A 17469-nucleotide genomic window follows, 5' to 3' on the forward strand; every position below is an offset into this window, starting at 1 on the left:
TAAAGTATAAAGTAAATACTTTTAATATTCTAATCTGCATAATGTTGCGGCAGTGTGCTGAAATATTTCTGATAGTGGGGAAGCATATGACATTCACCTGCCCTCTCTTTTAACAAAAACATCAATTCATTGAGCTTTGTCCTGCCACTATTGCCAAACAGAGGCTCCTCCTACCCATGTGTTTACTACATGTTATTCTTCAATATCCTGACTTATTCTTCAGCCAATATTTTATTATCTCTGAGAGTGTGATCAAATATTTCTGAGATAAAGCGAGGACTTTTGTAGTTTTGGTTTTGGTTAGAAATCATGAGTTTGAGGGGCCATCTGACCCAAGATCAGCGATGTTATCAGTGACGTGCCAGTGAGCTGAGATCCAATGGAACCAGACAGGTCATGTCACCATGCCTTTAACTGTCTGTACAGAATTGAGCTCTTTCAGGATTATGAACATCTCTGCGTAAACAGCTCTTTGGTCTTTAGTAAAGGTCTGGAAGCACAGTGGCAGACTGGTCTGGTGCATGACCCAATGAGACCTGCAGAGGGGAAACAAAGAAAGAACAAAGAATAAATTATTTCATAAATACATGATTAAAAATTATACAGAATAATTGTGAATAGAAGATAGGCTAGATGGAACAATGCCACTCTCCAGTCCAAAAGCTGGTAACTATGTTACTGTATTGCTATTTAAAAACATCTCTCATATCATTGCTCATAATAACTTAAAAGGATATAGTTTTCTAAGGTTCAGAATATTACAGCATGCAAAATGTTGGCGGGTGTCCCTTTAAGCCTATGAAGTTTATCTGCTTTTGAGTGCACATTGGGTTTGTTCATAAAGATGCCAATTTTTTTTTATTCGTTCATGGGATATGGGCGTCATTGGCTAGGCCAGCATTTATTGCCCATCCCTATTTGCCCTTGAGCAGGTGGTGGGGAGCTGCCTTCTTGAACTGCTGCAGTCCATGTGGTATAGGTACACCCACAGTGCTGTTAGAGAGAGAGAGTTCCAGTATTTTGACCCAGCGTCAGAGATCCAGAGAACACAGACACCTAAAGGCAGGGTTGGGGGTTACTCACCACCTAACTCACCAGGCCAGGAACCTATAGGATCAGGTGCAATATCAGTTTTATGCACACCCTACCCCTTCCCAATATTCTCAATTGACTTTGATCCAGAAAGAAAGTCAGCAAGACATGAAACTAGCATTCCACTGGATCCTACATGTTTTCTCAATTGACAGGTTAGGTTAAGATTAATAATACAAACAAAAAGAACAAAGAACAAAGAACAAAGAAAAGTACAGCACAGGAACAGGCTAACTTCGGCCCTCCAAGCCTGCGTCAATCATATTGCCCATCAACTAAAACATTTTGCACTTCCGGGGTCCATATCCCTCTATTCCCATCCTATTCATGTATTTGTCAAGCTGCCTCTTAAACACCACTATCGTACCTGCTTCCACCACCTCCTCTGGCAGCGAATTCCAGACACTCACTACCCTCTGCCTAAAAAACTTGCCCCACACATCTCCTCTATAGTTTTCTCCTCTCACCTTAAATCTATGTCCCCTAGTAATTGACTCTTCCACCCTGGGAAAAAGCTTCTGACTATCTACTCTGTCCATGCCATTCATAATTTTGTAAACTTCTATCAAGTCGCCCCTCAATCTCTGTCGCTCTAGTGAGAACAATCTGAGTTTCTCCAACCTCTCCTCATAGCTAATAACCTCCAGACCAGGCAGCATCCTGGTAAACCTCCTCTGCACATTCTCCAATACCTCCATATCCTTCTGGTAATGTGGTGACCAGAATTGCACACAATATTCCAAGTGTGGCCTAACCAAGGTTCTATACAGCTGCAGCATGACTTCCCAGCTTTTATACTCAATACCTCTGCCAATGAAGGCAAGCATGCCATATGCCTTCCTGACTACCTTATCCACCTGCGTTGCCACTTTCAGTGACCTGTGGACCTGTACACCCAGATCCCTTTGCCTGTCGATGCACTTAAGGGTTCTGTCATTTACTGTGTAATTCCTGCCTGTATTAGACCTTCCAAAATGCATTACCTCGCATTTGTCCAGATTAAACTCCATCCGCCATTTCTCCGCCCAAGTCTCCAAACGATCTATATCCCGTTGCATCCTTTGACAATCTTCTTCACTATCTGCAACTCCTCCAAACTTGGTGTTGTTTGCAAACTTACTAATTAGCCCAGTTACATTTTCCTCCAAATCATTTATGTATACTACAAACAGCAAAGGTCCCAGCACTGATCCCTGCGGAACACCACTAGTCATAGCTCTCCATTCAGAAAAGCACACTTCCACTGCTATCCTCTGTCTTCTATGACCAAGCCAATTCTGTATCCATCCTGCCAGCTCACCACTGATCCCGTGTGACTTTACCTTCTGTACCAGTCTGCCATGAGGGACCTTGTCAAAGGCCTTACTGAAATCCATGTATATAACATCCACTGCCCTTCCATCGTCGATCATCTTTGTCACTTCCTCGAAAATCTCGATCAAGTTAGTGAGACACAACCTCCCCTTCACAAAACCATGCTGCCTCTCACTAATACGCCCATTTGCTTCCAAATGGCAGTAAATCCTGTCGTGAAGAATCTTCTCCAATAATTTCCCTACCACTGACGTAAGGCTCACTGGCCTGTAATTTCCTGGATTATCCCTGCTACCTTTCTTAAACAATGGAATAACAATGGCCATTCTCCAGTCCTCTGGGACCTCACCCGTAGCAAGTGAGGATACAAAGATTTCTGTCAAGGCCCCAGCAATCTCCTCCCTTGCCTCCCTCAGTACTCTGGGGTAGATCCCATCTGGTCCTGAGAACTTATCCACCTTAATATTCTTCAAGACGCCTAACACCTCCTCTTTTTTGATCTCAACATGATCCAGGCTATCCACACACTCTTCCCTAGACAAATCGACCGCTAAGTCCTTCTAAGTGCTGGAAAAACTCAGCAGGTCTGACACCATGAGTGGAGGGTGAAACAGAGTTAATGTTTCAAGTTCCGAACTAAGTTCCGAAGAAGAGTCATATTGGACTCGAAACGTTAACACTGTTTCTCCCTCCACAGATGCTGCCAGACCTGCTGCGTTTTTCCAGCACTCTCTGTTTTTATTTCAGGTCTCCAGCATCTGCAGTATTTTGCTTTTATTTTGCCTTGACAAAAATTACCCACATTAGCTCTGTATTTTGCAATTCTGAAGCATTCCTTTTGTTTTTAGGATTCTTTAGAAGGGTGGCACATAATGTCACCAGAAGCAGGCCTGAATTCCATATGGGGGAGGGGGATCTACCGTCTCTTACACGAGGAAACGTGATGAGGGGTCACCCCGTGAAAACATAGCATGTGGTCACTCATTTGATACAAATTGCCTAAGGTTTGTTTTTTAATTCATACATCGGATGTGGCCATTGCTGGGAGGGGGCAGCATTTGTTGCCCAGTCCTGATTGCCCTGGAGAAGATGATGGTGAGCTGCCTCTTTTGGACCGCTGCAGTCCATGTGGTGTAAGTCCAGTTACAGGGAGGAAGTTCCCGGAATTTTGACCCAGCAGCAATAAAGGAGCCGCAATTTAACTCCAAGTCAGCGTGGTGCATGACTTGAGGGGAAACTTGCAGGTGGTGCTGTTCCCATACTGCCCTTGTCCTTCTAGGTGGTAGAGTTTGTAGGTTGAGAGGTGCTGTCAAAGCAGCCTTAGTGAGTTCCTGCAATGCATCTTGCAGGTGGCACACACTGTAGTCATTGTGCATCGCTGGTGGTGGAGGGAGGGAATAATTATCATGATGGATGGGGAGCCGATCAAGCGGGCTGCTTTGTCCTGGATGGTGTTGAAGTTCTTGTGCGTTGTTGGAGATACACTCATCCAGGCAATTGGAGGATATTCCATCATACTCCTGTCTTGTGCCTTGTAGGTGGTGGACAGGCTTTGGGGAATCAGAAGGTGAGTTACTTGGCACAGAATTCCCAGCCTCCCCTTCCTTATTTAGCAACAGTACTTATACAGCTGGTTCAGGTGGCTTGGAACTTACATGTGTCCACCAAGAAAAGTTGCCTGGAAAATCAACTTTATAGCAAACTGGCGACGAGGACAAATCAGGTCCAGTACTGTCCCTCACCCAGCGATTGTGAGTATCTAAGTTGATTAAAAAGAAAGGAAGATATACTCTTCTGAGCTGTCACAGTTTGGCAGAAGTGATCCCTTTGAACCAGGCACAGATGTATAGGAAGTTTTATGTACTTCTTTCAAGCCGATGAAATCACGGTGGAGGAAAAGAGTATTTGTGGGGGAAAGATCTACAGTTTAATTCAAAGCTTGATGACCCCCCAGTGCTCCAGATTTGAAGACCTTCAGTGAATTAGTGGACCTTGTTAAGGGATATTTTCAACCCAAGCCCTCAGCCACAATGCAGAGGTTCAGGTTCGATTCACGGAATAGAGCGCTGGGGGAGACCATTGCTACCTACATGGTGAAATTAAAACAACTAATGGAATATTGTGATTTCAGTGAAACCCTGAATGACATGCTCAGGGATCGTTTGGCATGCAGGAGGATGCTATTGAGCAAAGGTTGCTGGCTGAAGTGAATCTTGATTTTAAGAAAGTGTTAGAAATAGCGCTTGCCATGGACAGCACTGTAACGTATTCACAAGCGATTCAAGTGGCGCAAAATGGCGCCGTTCTCCTGGTTGGATGGGAACAGTCAGCAAAAGCCAGGAATCCACCGTGAAGCAGCAAGCAGCCCACGCTAGCCGAAAATTGAGAGGAAACAGCTTAGCAGCAAAATACAAAACTAATTTTTAATAATGTGGAAACCATCATTCTCCTAATGATTGGCAATTTAAAAAGGTGGAGTGTTATTTTTGTCACAGAAGTGGACACATATTGAAACATTGCAAAGCGAAATTAAAACAGGCTTCCAGGCAATAGTCAAAGTCCAATGAAATAGACAGCGTAGAAGAGCCAGAAACAAACAATTCTGACATTTATTCATTATTCAACATGAAAGTTGGGAAGACAGAGTCAATTATTGTCACAGTGCAAGTGAATGGTAAACCCTTAAAAAATCGAAGTAGACATAGGTGCTTCTACCGCTGTAATGGGAGAACACACTTTCTGATATTTAAATAAAGGTGATCAACAATTAAATTTGGAACAAACATCTGCCAAGTTGAAAACATTCACAGGCGAAGAAATCTAGGTAAAAAGTATCACCAGAGTAACTGTTCATCATAGACACCAGTCAGTACAGCTACCAGTGATGGTGGTAGAAAGTGAAGGGCCAAGCCTTCTAGGTCATGATTGGTTGAAGGAGATTAAATTAAACTGGTCTGAAATCTTCCAGTTGCGAGCAGGGGGACTGTCAGAGCTGCTAAAAAAAAAGACACCATCTTCAAGGATGAACTGGGAAAAATCCAAGGCCAACAAGCTGAGATTTACTCATTGCTTCTTGAAAGCAAGACCGGTGCCATGTGCCCTGAGAGAGGAGGTTGATGCTGAGTTGAGCCGGCTAGAGAGGCTAGGTGTCATAAAAGCAGTTCAGTTCTCAGAATGGGCAGCACCCATAGTCCCTGTCCTAAAACCAGACCAGACCATCCAGACCTGTGGGTACTATAAACTAACGGTCAAAAAAGCAGCCAAACTGGACACGTGCCCTATTCCCAAGATTCAAGACCACTATGCCAAACTAGCAGGGGGGACAACGCTTACAAATCTTGACATGAGTCACGCATATCGGCAACTGATGTCTCCTGAGAATTTGTGACCATAAATACCCACAAAGGGTTATATCAGTATACACGCCTGCCCTTTGGTGTTTTCTCGGTCTGTGCCATTTCTCAGGGGACAATGGAGAGCTTGTCACAAGGACTACCTCAGGTAGTACCTGGATGATGTACTGATATCTGGATTCACAGAAAAGGAACACTTGGCTGACCCAGAGAAAGTCCTGAAATGAGGTTTAGAAGCAGGAGTGTGCCTAAAGAAGGAAAAATGTACTTTTCAGGCAAATGAAGTCATTTATTTGGGCCACTGGGTAGATGCCCCAAGGCTTACACCCTGTTGAAGAGAAGGTTAAAGCAATCAGAGAGGCACCTGCACCTAAGAATATCTCTGAACTTAAATCATTTTTAGGGATAGTAAATTGTTATGGCTGATTTCTACCAAATTTATCAACAGTTCTAGCCCCTCTACATTCATTGCTAAAGAAAAACCAACGTTGGTTTTGGGAGTCATCCCCAAGAAGAAGCCTTCATGGAAGTAAAATAGCTCTTGCACTCTTCAAATTTGTTAGTGCATTACGACCCGACAAAGTGGTGCTAACCTGCGAAGTGTCCTTCTATGGAGTGGGAGTGGTACTATCTCACAAAATGGACAACGGCACAGGGAAGTTGATAGGCTATGTATTCAGGACACTTACCACAGCTGAGAAAGGAAATTCTCAGATCGATAAGAAAGGTCTGTCAATTATTTTTGGTGTAAAAAAATTCCACCAATACATGCACGGACGTCATTTCACAATAGTATCAGACCACAAACCACTTTTGGGCCTGTTTAGCGAGGAAAAAGCTATACCTCCCAGAGCTTCTGCATGAATGCAAAGATAGGCCCTGAATTTGGAGGCATATGAATATACCTTTGTGCATAGACCAGGGATTCATATAGCAAATGCTGATGCCCTAAGTCGCCTTCCTTTGCAAGAGAACAATGTCCGTGTCCCAATTCCCCAAGAGCTTGTATTAGTGATGAATTTCCTGGATTCCTCACCTGGTCTGTGCCAGGCAGATAAGAAACTGGAGGAATCGTGGTCCAGTCCTGCCTTGAGTGAGAGACCAAGTTTTACATGGTTGGTCCCAGGAACCAGTCTTTGATGAATTGAAGCCATTTTTTAACCAAAGACACAGGATGAGCAGTTACAATGGTATTCTATTATGGGGTGTATGTGCAATAGTTCCTTCACAAGGAAGGGAACTACTCTTAGCAGAAATACACTGTGCCCATCCAGGAATCTCACGAATGAAGATGATCGTGCGAAGTTACCTTTGGTGGCCGGGGATGGACGGCTATATTGAGAAGGTGTGTACAATGTCAACAGCTACAAAAGTCACTGGTGGCAGCCCCATTTCATCCATGGGAGTGGCCTGGTAGACCTTGGTTGCGATTGCACATTGATTACATTGGTCCTTTCCTTGAAACCATGTTTCTATTGATTATAGATGCTCATTCCAAGTGGTTAGACATTTATGAGGTAAAGTCGCCAACATCAGAAAAACTGTACTATACTATAGAAAAACTACGCTACAGCTTCGCTATCCATGGATTGCCAGAGGTAATCATCTCAGGCAATGGTACTGCATATACGAGCGCTAAATTTCAATGATTTGTGATATCAGTGGTATCAACCACATGAAGACTGACCATCCATCATCTAACGGACTGGCAGAAAGAGCAGTACAAACTTTTAAGGAGGGAATGAAAAAGTTAACAGGTGAATTGTTGGAAACTAAACTTGCTTGTTTCCTATTTCACTACAGGACAATCCCCCCACACTACAACCCCCCCACACTACAACAGATGCAACGCCTGCAGAATTATTGATGAGACGTCGTTTTCGAACAAGGCTAAGCCTGATACTTCCCAATTTAGAGGGGAAGGTGGGGAAAAGTCAAGGGAACCAAAAAGCTACTCATGATTTGCATAGTTGTGAGTGAGAATTTACTGTTGGAAAAGCAGTATATGTAAGGAATTTTGATGGAGGACTGCAGTGGTTACCTGGTAAAGTAAGTTATGTGACCGGACCATTGTCATACCAGGTGGAAGTGGATGGCTGGATTACTCATAAGCATGTGGATCATTTAAGAGAAACCCCAACAAAATGATGTTCCACCTGTAACCATTGCTGAAGCTGTGGTTCCTGTTGAAGTTGCTCAACCGAGGACTGGCATACCCGATGTCTCTGTCGGAGTGGAAAACACTGAGCTGCCTGTGCCTAATGAGGTACCTGATGTTAATGCAGTTCCAGAGAATATGGTTCCTGTCAAAGAAGCAAAAGTCATGGAGCTACGACATTCCACATTGATCAGGAAACCACCTGAAAGACTGAACTTGTAATTTCATGACCTGTGTAAGTATTGCAATGTTATGAGATGAATATCCTTGTAAATACAAAATGTATAGAAAAGTCAAAGGGGGAGGAATATAGTAATCACAGCTTTTAAAATGTAGGACTGTAGCTTTAAGAATAATCAATGTTGTGAGATCACATGATCTGTGTAAACCAATGGGTTAGCAGCGTGGGCAACCTCTAACGGAGACTTCTTCTTTAGTTATGGAGTTTTATGCACACATGTAGTTGCTGCTGCTGTCTTGTAAATAAAGTTCAACGTGTCCACCAAGAAAAGTTACCTGGAAAATCGACTCTATAACATATGTGAAAGCATTAAAGAGGGTGCAGGAAAGATTTACGAAAACAATTCCAAAGATCAGGCACTTCTGTTATGTGAATAGATTGGAGAAGCTGCGATTGATCTCCTTAGAGAAGAGAACATTCAGAAGATCTTTGATAGAACTATCTAAAAACATGAGGGGTCTCGACAGAGTAGATAGGGAGGAATTGATCCCATTAGCAGAAGAGTCGAGAACCAGAGGGCACTAACATAAGGTAAATGTCAAATGTACCAAAGTTGATATGAGGATAAACCTTTTTACGCAGCTTGTGGTTAGGATCTGGAATGCACTGCCTGCGAGTTTGGTGGGGGCAGATTTAACTGTGGCTTTCAAAAGAGAACTGTATAATTACCTGAAGAGAAAAATGTTCCAGGGCTATGGGAAAAGGCGGGAGAGTGATGTTAACGGAGTTATTCTTGCAGAAGGCCTGCGCAGGCACAACGGGCTGAATGGCCTCCCTCTGTGCTGTAACCTATGGTTCTGTGGAATGTTAAAGCAAGGAAAGTATTAGCGGAGAAAAGAAGCCACTTAAAAATGGAGGATTGCACAACAAAGTCCATTAATGGATGGATCAACATTAAGCATTGGGTACAAAAACACTTCAAACATAATTTCTTCAAAAATCTTCCTTCTCCATTTGTGAAGCCTGCATCCACACGCTAGGATCCATAGAACCATATAAAAATTACGGCACAGAAAGAGGCCATTCAGCCCATCGTTTCTGCGCTGGCTCAGAAAAAACGAGCCGCCCACCCTAATCCACCTTCCAGCACCTGGTCTGTAGCCTTGCAAATTATAACACTTCATAAGACCACAAGACGTAGGAGCAGAAATAGGCCATTCGGCCCATCGAATCTGCTCTGCCATTCAATGAGATCATGGTAGATCTGATAATTCTTAACTCCACTTTCCTGCCTTTTCCCCATAAGCCTTGATTCCCAGACTGATTAAAAATCTGTCTGTCTCAGCCTTGTACATACTTAATGACCCAGCCTCTACAGCCGTCTGTGGTAAAGAATTCCACAGATTCACTATCATCCGAGAGAAGAAATTCCTCTTCATCTCTGTCTTAAATAGGCGACCCCTTACTTTGAGATTATGCCCTCTGGTCCGAGAATCTCCCACAAGGGGAAACAATTTCTCAGCATCTACCCTGTCAAGCCCCCTAAGAAGCTTATATATTTCAATAAGGTCACCTCTCATTCTTCTAAACTCCAATGAGTACAGGCCCAACCTACTCAACATCTCCTCATAAGAAAATCCCTCCATACCCGGGATCAACCTAGTGAACCTTTTCTGGACTGCCCCCAATGCCAGTTTATCTTTACTTAAATAAGGGGACCAAAACTGTTCACAGTATTGTAGGTGTGGTCTAATTATTGCCTTGTATAGTTTTAGCAAGACTTCCCTATTTTTGTATTCCATTCCCTTTGAAATAAAGGCCAACATTTCATTTGCCTTCCCTATTACCTGCAGAACTTGTATGCCTATTTTTGTGACTCATGCACAAGGATCCCCAAATCCCGCTGTGCTGCAGCTTTCTTCAGTCTTTTTCCATTTATATAATTTTCAGCTCCTCTATTCTTCCTGCCAAGATGCATAACCTCACATTTTCCCATATTATATTCCATCCACCAAGTTTTTGCCAACTCAGTTAACTGGTCTATATCCCTCTGCAGACTCTTTGTGACATCCTCATCAATTGCCTTCCCCCCCTATTTTTGTGTTATTTGCAAACTTAGTGATAGTATATTGCCTTCCCTCATCCAAGTCATTAATATATATTGTAAATAATTGGGGCCCCAGCACTGATCCCCATAGCACTCCACTAATTACAGGTTGCCATCCTGAAAATGCCCTCCCCCCATATCCCAACTCTCTGTCTTCTATTAGTTACTCAATCCTCTATCCATGCTAATATACTACCCCCTGCACCATGGGTCTTATCTTATTAAGTAGCCTTATGTGTGGTACCTTATTGAACGCCTTTTGGAAATCCAAATATATTATTTCTACTGGTTCCCCTTTATCTATCCTGCTTGTTACCTCCTCAAAGAATTCTAATAAATTTGTCAGGCATGATTTCCCCTTCATGAAGCCATGCTGACTCTGCTTGATTATATTATGCATTTCTAAACGCTTTGCTATTAAATCCTTTATAATAGACTCTAACATTTTCCCAATGACGGACGTTAAGCTAGCTGGCCGATAGTTATCTGTTTTTGCCTTTTTTTCAATAAGGGTGTTGCATTGGCAGTTTACCAATCCTCTGGGACTTTTCCAGAATCTAAGGATTCTTGGAAGATTATTACCAGTGCATCCCACTAACTCTGTAGCTACTTCCTTTAATATCCTAGGATGCAACCCATCAGGTTCAGGGGACTTATTGGCCTTTAGCCCCATGAGTTTTCCTAGTACTTTTTCTCTAGTGATAGCTATTGTATTTATTTCCTCCCCAGCTTTTGCCCCTTGATTATTTAGTATTTTTGGAATGCTATTAATGTCTTCTACCATGAAGACTGATGCAAAGTATTTATTCAACTCCTCTGCCATTTCCTGGTTCCCCAGTATTATTTCCCCAGCCTCATTCTCTCCCTTCCTTTTTATATATTTAAAGAAACTCTTACTCTCTGTTTTTATGTTACTTGCTAGTTTACCCTCAAAGTTTATTTCCTCCCTCTTTATTATTATTTTAGTCATCTTTTGTTGGTTTTTAAAACTTTCCCAATCCTCTGGCTTATCGCTAATCTTCACCACATTTTTTCTTTCAATTTGACACTATCCTTAACTTGCTTGGTTAACCATGGATAAACCATGTTCATCCCCTGCCTAGAATACTTCTTCCTCACCGGGATATATCTTTGTTGTGATTCATGCACTATTAGATATCTTTTCAATGAGTTGAGAGGTTTTGCCTCAACCCCCAATTCGGGCAGCGAATTCCAGACACCTACCACCCTCTGGGTGAAAAAGTTTTTCCTAATATCCCCTCTAATCCTTCCACCAAACACCTTAAACCTGTTTCCCCCGGTAATTGACTTCTCCACTAGGGAAACAAGTCCTCCCTGTCTACTCTTTCTAGGCCCCTGCATCCAGATTTATGGGCAAGGCTTGAGCTGTGAGATGGGCAAAGCCTGAAGATGACGAGTTCACCTTGCAGCTATTCCAGATAATATTTGCATGCTGAAACTCAGTGAGGTAGACTTCAGTACTGAGATCTATTAGTGAGGGTCGCAGTGAAGGTCAATACTGGAGTCAGTGAGTGAGGATCAATACTAGAGCCAGTGAGTGAGAGTCGCAGTGAGGGTCAGTGTTGGAGTCAATGAGTGAGGATCCCCAGTGAGAGTCAGTACTGGAGTCAGTGAGTGAGGGTCAGTGCTGGAGTCAGCGAGTGAGGGTCACAATAGGTTGAGTGTTGGAGTCAATGAGTGAGGATCCCCAGTTAGGGTCAGTACTGGTGTCAGTGAGTGAGGGTCAGTACTGGAGTCAGTGATTGAGGGTCACAGTGAGAGCTAGTGCTGGACTCCGTGAATGAGGGTCACAGTGAGGGTCAGTACTGGAGTCAGTGAGTGAGGGTCGCTGTGAGGATCAGTACTGGAGTCATTGAGCGACGATCACCAGTGGGGTTCAATACTGCCATCAGTGAGTGAGGGTTGCAGTGAGGGTCAGTACTGAGTCAATGAATGCAGCTTATAGTGAGGGTCAGTGCTGCGGTTAGTGAGTGAGGGTCACAGTGAGGGTCAGTACTGAGTCAGTGAGTGCAGATCGTGGTGAGGTTTAGTACTGGGATTAATTAGTGAAGACACCAGTGAGGGTGAGCACTGGAGTCAGTGAGTGAGCTTTCCCAATGAGGGTCTTTACTGGGGCTCAGTGAGTGACAGTTGCAGTCCTAATGTACCAGCATTGCAGCAGATTCATTCAATCCGAAATTGCTCCACTGAATATTGGATGATATGGCCTCACAATGTTGGGGCTTTCACCTGCTACCAAGTGACCCAGGCAATATTTGTAATAATGGGCTAGCAACCCATTATATCCCATAGTGACCATTGGGGAATTTAATGAATCTGATCACTTGTGACCTGGCACCAGAAAAAAAACTGACCATGGAGGCTCTTGTAAAATCTAATTACCTGACATATATCGGGCTCTTGGCCACACTATATGGTTAACTGTATCAAGCCACCCGATCGTTCAGTGTAACAAGTGATTGTACAATATATTCAGCCTTGCCAAAACCTGAGGACAAATTTCTAAATCTAAATTATAAAATTGCCAATTAGGCTTTAAGGTTTCAGTTTTTGGCTGCACTGTGGTGTTACCTTGTGAGGAGGGAAGAAAGAAGCAAGAGAACAAGCAAACTTGCATTTGTACAGCAAAAGCTTATACTTATGTAGCACCTTTAACGTAGTAAACATCCCAAGGCACTTCGCAGGTACATTATGAGACAAGGATTTGACACCAAGGGCAGGATTTTCCTGCAGGCTTGACGAAGCGTCCCTGCTGTCAGACTCAAATGGGTGTCAGAAGCTATCCTGCACTGTGTGGGGAACAGTCACTCCCCTGCCATTTTCCCCAAACTGGCCAGAGGACCTTGAAGCTGGAGGGCCAGGGGAGGCCCTCTGGCTTGGCAGTAGCAGCAGGATGCCACGGTAGGTAAGTGAGGGACAGGGGAAGTAATGGGGACCTCATCTCCCCAACTTTTTTAAAATTGAAAATAAGAAAACTGGCCCAACACTGTGGGGACAACCCCCACCACCGCACCCCACCCCCCCCTGCCCCCATATGGCGGCCTGTGGCTGCTGTTAAATCCAGACTGGCAGGGAGGGCCTATTCATCTGCCTGGAGCACTTCCCCTCCCCCAGGTCTGACACTGTGAGAACATCTCCAGGCATTTAAACTGGTCTCCCACCGCCAGCGGGAGCCTGGAGACTGAGTGGGAAATCCCAGTCAGGCCCCAATAGGCCTTAATTAGTTCAATTGTCTGCCCATCACTTGCGCTGCAACCCCCACCCACCCGCCATCTCACCTCCGATAAAATGGCCTTAGGGGCAGGATGGAGCCAGGAAATGGAAAGGCCAGTTGGCACGCTGTTTTTATCGACTGTCCAGCCCTGGGGTTGGAGGGGGTGTGGTGGGGGTGGGGGTGGGGGTGGTGGGGGGAGCGTGGTGGAAAGAAATCCTGCCCCAAGTCACATAAGGAGATATTAGGGCAGGCGACTCAAAAGCTTGTCCTAAGAGCTAGCCTTGAAGGAATGCCTGAAAGGAGAAAAGAGAGGGAGAGAAGTGGAGGGATTTTGGGAGGCGATTCCAGACCTTAGGGCCTTGGTAGCTGAAGGCATGACAGCCATTGGTGGAGAGATTAAGTTCAGGGCTACCCAAGAGCCCAGAATTGGAGGAGCCTCCGATCTCAGAGGGTTGAGAGCTGGAGGAGGTTGTAGCATCTTGCAGCTTCAGGACGTCTCAAAGTGATTCACAGACAATTAAGTACCTTGTGAGGCTTACTCACTGGCCTGAATTTCATGCTCCCCCATCAGCGTTCTTTTTTAGGCCAGACGGGGGCCAGGGGTGGGGGGGTGGGTGGAGGGTGGCGGCGTGAAATTTAAGGAATGGATTCCCCTCCAGGTTTCCGCCCATCTGACCTCGCAGCGATTTCACACTAGGGCGGACAAGGCATTGGATGGACCGCCCACCCTTGCCCCAGTTGAGCCTCTTAAGTGGTCAATTATTGGCCACTTAAAGAACATCTCCCACCCAGCCTCAATTTTTAAGCTATTAGGAGGATTTACCTGGTCTGGGGGAAGCCCGAAAATGATCAGGCTTAGGCCTGGGCCTCGGGCTGGAAGGTGGGGGGGGTGGGGGGTTGCGGGCTGGGGAGTGGTGCCTCCCTCAGAAGCCCCCTTCTAACTTCAGGCCAGTGAGTAAACTTCACAAGGTACCACCCCCACCTCCCCCCCCCCATCCCGTAAGGTCCAGTGGCCCCTGGACCTCCCCCCTACAACTGCCCCCAGCCTTTCCTCCAACACCCCTAATCGCCCACTTTTTATTCCCACAGGTCTCTACCCTCTCTCTCTCTCTGCTCTGGGACCCCGATAATGTACCTTGCCATCCAGTCCCCGGATTGGGGCTCTGTCTTCTACATGCACTTCCTCTTCCATTCACGGCATTTCCTATCGCTGCAGGGGCTAGAGAGCTGCCGGTCAATCTGATTGGCCGGCAGCTCTCTAAGGCGGGACTTCCTCCTGAGTGAGGGGGTGGAAGCATTCAAGCATGAAATGGCTGCACGGTACTCGGAGATGTGGGGGTGGGGTGGGGGGGGTGGGGGGGGGTGTTCCCCGCCGACTCTGAGTACCCTGTAGCCATTTCATTCTCAAATGAGTGTCAATTGGCTGCAGGCGGGACTTCCGCCCCCTCACACAGGAGGAAGTCCCGAGTCTCTTCGAATGGCGGGAAGGGAAAAACCCTGCCACCCAAAATATCCTGGTCACTATTATAATGGGGGGAAATGTGACAGCCCGTTTGCACACAGCAAAGTAACAATGATCAGATCATTGGCTGCTGGTTGAAGGAGCTAGGACGCTGGGGAAATCCCTCTAGTACACCCGAACAGCTGAAGCAGGCTGTTTGAACCTGATGAACTCGTGATATACCTAAAGTCCAACCCCCATGATAAATTCGGATATTCTGCCAACAGGAAATAGAAGGAGGCGTGTCACATAATACTCTCCTGAAACTCAAGAGATTTTGACAGGAACTGCTAAGGGCTCCAAACGTGACACACAAACTTTTACACAACTCACCATCTCAAAAGACCATTTCAAATCTGCAGCTGCCAAGAGCTTTGGAAAGCAGTTGAGCTATGGACAGGGCGGATCCTGAGTCATTACTTGGACAGGCACTCATATCTCTTTACACTCGTGATTCATATACTGGTCAAATGAGCCTGTTGAGCCCATAATGTGCTTAAAAGTTGACTGTTGATTGAAAGATATTCAAGCAATTTACATATAAGGTATTTTTAATCTGTTGCTAAGGAAGCTTCTATACCTGCTCTAGCCCTAGAGCCAGTGTCATTTCAGTATGCTCTCGAAACCCTTCAAGGGCTCCCTCTTATGGTCCAATTGAAAAGTATGTTGCTCAGACTGGAACTTCCACTGGAACCAATATCCTATAAATTGGTTTCCTTGTTACTGGAACGGTTCCACTTATGCTACCAACAAATCGATTTGTGTATGTAGCTTCACACAGCATATTTTGTGCCCTTGGGGGCTGCTGCAGAGTCAAGTTTGCAACTTTTGCCACAAACGCAAATGAGAGGCTTGAGCCAATACCATGGTTCTCAAAGTCCGGTCCGTGGACCACCCCAGCGGTCCGGCTGGGTCCTCCGGCTGGTCCGTGGGCTGCTCCAAAACGCAAGTCACTGATGCACAACGCCACCGCAGCCAAGGCTGCACAAGAGAACAACCAGAGCCCTCATCCTCACCACTTGTGGGACGTTGCACAACCAGACCGGTTCCTGCACATGCAGCACATGTCATCATGAGCGAGAGCAACAACAGTGTAGTTTGATAAACAAGATTCATGTTGCTATTGACTTTTGTTTGATTAATATAAATGTAAGTTAAATATTAATTTCTCAGCAGAAGATTACTGTGACCGTCTTATAACACATATTAGAAGGTTTCAGGTAAATGTGTCCTCTTGTTGTATGAATGTTTATAATCTGAAAAAGTCTATACTTTTGTTCTTCCATGAACTAATAATTTTTCTTATGATATTTAATAAAATGTACGTAAATTTATGAATATTTGTTTGGTAGTACAGAACTTGAGTATTGCTGAAAAAGAGACATGTCAAATATTTTTGTCTTACACTCATCAGGGCACTGCAAGAATACCATTGTAAGGGAAAAACAACTATTTATACTGCATGTGAAGAGAGTGCTGATTGGTTGCTAAGTGGACTCTGATTGGTAGAAGCGCTGCCATGGAAAATGCCATTGATGGTGACCAACAGTTAACTGCCAAGCATTACAAGTTAGTAGCGAAAAAGCAGCAAAACACTTATAGTTTCCTTAAGTTCCCATTAATTCTGTTGAGTTTGTTTACAGTGGCAATTCAAAACAAGTGGGGTAAGACTAGTAGGGATAGTCCGCCGGGTCTTTTGCCCTGCCTAATAGCCGTCTTTCACAATCTTAGGATGTCCTAAAGCACTTTACAGCCAGTGAATTAATTCTGAAGTGTAATCACTGTTGTAATGCAGAAAATGTAGCAGCCAATATGTGCACAGCAATGTGATGAATGAACACATAATCTGATTTTATGTGCTGGTCGGCCATGACAAGCAATAGAGCTATATTGTTCCTCTTCGGAATACTTCTGTGCAATCTTTTTTGTCCATCTGAGAGAGAGGATGGGACTGTGGCTTAGTATCTCAGCTGAAGGGTGATAACTGCGTTCCCTCAGTGATGCACTCGAGTGTCAGCCTGGATTATGTATTCAAGTCTCTGGAGCCTTCTCCAGCATTTGGGGAACATCTCTGGAGGTAAGCGATGCAGAAGTTTATTTGAGAGACATGCTGTTAAGCTCAGAACAATGCTTTCATCAACCATTAGTTAAATTTGCCACCAGAAACACCCAGAGCTCAGAAGCTTTTGAAAAGAATCTCACAACAACAACTTGCATTTAAATAGCACCTACACGTCCCCAGAGTTGTTCACAGGAGCATTATAATACAAAATTTGACAGGCCTCGTGCCAAATAAGGAAATATGAGAACAGATAGCCAAAAGTATGTTCAAAAAGGTAAGTTTTAAGGAGAGTCTTAAAGCAGGAAAGCGAGATAGCAATGCGGAGAGATGTACAAAGAACAAATAACAAAGAAAAGTACAGCACAGGAACAGGCTAACTTCGGCCCTCCAAGCCTGCGTCAATCATATTGCCCATCAACTAAAACATTTTGCACTTCCGGGGTCCATATCCCTCTATTCCCATCCT

At 44.6% G+C, this 17469-nt stretch overlaps 1 long non-coding RNA gene across 1 annotated transcript; it reads right to left on the reverse strand.

Moving 5' to 3' along the window:
• Positions 1–212: 212 nt before the first annotated feature.
• LOC121275271 lies at positions 213–14650 on the reverse strand. The gene is made up of 3 exons (XR_005942375.1): positions 14576–14650; positions 8828–8955; positions 213–536 (listed from the first exon to the last, which is right to left on the reverse strand). It is a non-coding gene; the product is annotated as an uncharacterized LOC121275271 (long non-coding RNA).
• Between the last annotated feature and the right edge of the window lie 2819 nt (positions 14651–17469).

Source organism: Carcharodon carcharias, chromosome 2, assembly GCF_017639515.1.
Source record: "Carcharodon carcharias isolate sCarCar2 chromosome 2, sCarCar2.pri, whole genome shotgun sequence".
Taxonomy (NCBI): Eukaryota; Metazoa; Chordata; class Chondrichthyes; order Lamniformes; family Lamnidae; genus Carcharodon; species Carcharodon carcharias.